Genomic DNA, 2,664 nt, shown 5'->3' on the forward strand with positions numbered 1-2,664 from the left:
TATCCTTGTTTACCATGATACAATAGCTAGAACTAACCTTAAGTGTCTCGAACATGTAGAAAAAATCCGATAAGCATGAATATCCATTTCCCGCTATCCCTCGGACCATTTCCTTGGCAACCACACCACCCTTCCAAAATTTCCAATAGCTTGGACTACAATGAAAAGAATTAAACATAGCTCTTTGAATCTCTTTAACATTTGGACCCTTGCCATCATGATACATATTTACACAAAGTGAAGCAATGACCCTGATTGATATTTTTCTATGGCTATTGTTGGCATGTTCAACGCCACAACTATGTTCGACAATGTCCTTGTAAATACGAAATATATCTGAACACTCATATTTCCTCGCCCGCAACATCCATGTACAATTGCAAGATACACATTTCACCTATAAGTATTTAGCACAACTCTTCACAGTAGCAAAATCAAAAGACTTCTTTGCCACCGTTTCGTTAATAACAATTGCAACTCATTCTTGTTACTGAAATTTTGTTTATGCATAAATTAGTTCCATCGGAGAACGAATGGTTGGATTGTGATCCCAATTCCTGTTCTCCCTATATTTCTTCACAATATTTGGGTTCGGGTTCGGGATCTTCCGCATCTACTGGCTGATTTCCCACGTTAGTTGGATCATCATGTATATTCATTGAATAAACACCCAAACTTTCATTTGAATTATCACTCATTCTCTCCTTTGAATGATCACCTAATCTTTCATTTCCAATCAAATCATTGACACCGTTAAATGAATTCGTTGGTTCAATTGGAGGAATCGCATTGACGTTTATCCTCAATGTAAGCCTAGAGCAATCAATACTAATATCTAACATGTACAAGCTCACATGCGTATCATTTTTTTTTATGAATGTGGGATGTATTTTTCCCCTCCCATTCACTTGATAGCTAATCACCAAGTCATTGGCTGGCAAGTTAACTCACCAGCCTCAATTACTCTTGCAATCATATCGTCAAATGAACCATTGCGACGCAACGCAATGGACACTGTCGTCTTACTAAAAGGTTTCCAATTTCAACTTTTGGGAGTCTCCTCCCATACTCCCATATAATCACCACCAGCAATAACAAATTCAGCTACTGCCATTATAGACTACAAAGATAGATACTAGATTACAATATCAGTCAAAACGATCGATAAAGTACGAAATCCGTACAAAAACACGATTGAATGAGATCGTGGTTCAAAATTTAGCTCCTGCAATGGCAAAACAAATTTTTTTTGCTTTTAAACTACTAAAATGCATCTATAATGAGTTATCAAGTGATTATTATGGAAGATTTCTCAAATTTCTAAAATGGCAGAAAACTAATTTTGAAGCTTGGTTTTTGAAAGAAAATAGAGTAAACATGAATATGGAGTAGGAGATGATGATGATGATTTTACCTTGGAACCGGATATTACGGTTGGAAAACTCACCGGAATCGACAGCAGCAAAAACAAGTTGCTCTTGTTTCCGTTTGGAGACTTTTTTTCTTTTTTCTAATATAAACTTTAACAATTGCAAATAAATATATTATTCCATATTTGTTGGAGAGGGGGACCAAAGTGGAGATATGGAAACTTAGGGAAGTCTTTTGTATGTGCTAATTTTGGGCATATGGATTATGTCATTAATAGTGGGTATACCACAAATTATTCAAGACTTGTGACTTAATGTCACATTAAGTCTTTAGAGTGGCTATTTTGCCAACTCTCCCTAGAAAGAGAGGGTGAAAAAATATAATTAATACAAACGTTTAAGCAAAATACAATAAAAATAGTCATCAAGGCATAAAAAGAGGAAAATAAAATATTAGGCATTGCCTAAGACCACTATAGGGGTTACTTGGACACTATAGTGGGGTTGCTGTAGGGGACTAGGGCCATCGTAGCAGCGCTAGGCAGTGGCCGTGTAATTCTAAACCCTATTCATTCGATCTCTAGTTCTGAAAGAGAAAACTTTCGCTAGAAAATAGGTAAGGCTCTTAAGAAATATGTCTCCAACTTTGTCTTCTCAAAACTCCTTTTCAATCTTGCTAGAATGGAATCAAAGGACAGAAATCCATGCATTCTGTAGAAGCATCTTGATGTCGAGGTAGGCTAATTATGGTTTATGAGTAGTAGACCGTGGTTAAAAACATGTACATAATAGATTTGAAGTGAGAATCATGATTAGGCCTGCTGCCATGTTGTTTGGATGGATAAAACATGGAATATAGGTAAAATAGATCAAATTGTGTATTGACATGTAATTGAATGAATCCCTTGATGGTTGTTTCATGTTAATATGATTTATGTGAATTGTAGGATAAATACGTGAAGATGTGTAACGTAAGAAGAAGTGCATGAACTTGTAACCTCAAAAATAGACTTAATTACCACACTAGTACAGCACATGAATGAAGTTGGTCCCCTGCAAGTCATGACTATTGGGCATAAATAAGACCCTTAGAATGTACAAATGAGAGACTATGCTACAATGATAATATTATTTCTAATGGTGTTGATGTGTATATATTTCTATATTTTAAGATGGTTCACTACAAAAAAAGGAGGGCATTTGTGGTGGTTTTAAAGACATAATACGGCGGTTTCAAACTGCCATAACCTACAATAACGACGTTATAAGAAAACGTTGTAATCTCGCCTATCAC

Source organism: Solanum verrucosum, unplaced genomic scaffold, assembly GCF_900185275.1.
Source record: "Solanum verrucosum unplaced genomic scaffold, falcon-dt-bn FXZP01000240.1, whole genome shotgun sequence".
Classification (NCBI taxonomy): Eukaryota; Viridiplantae; Streptophyta; class Magnoliopsida; order Solanales; family Solanaceae; genus Solanum; species Solanum verrucosum.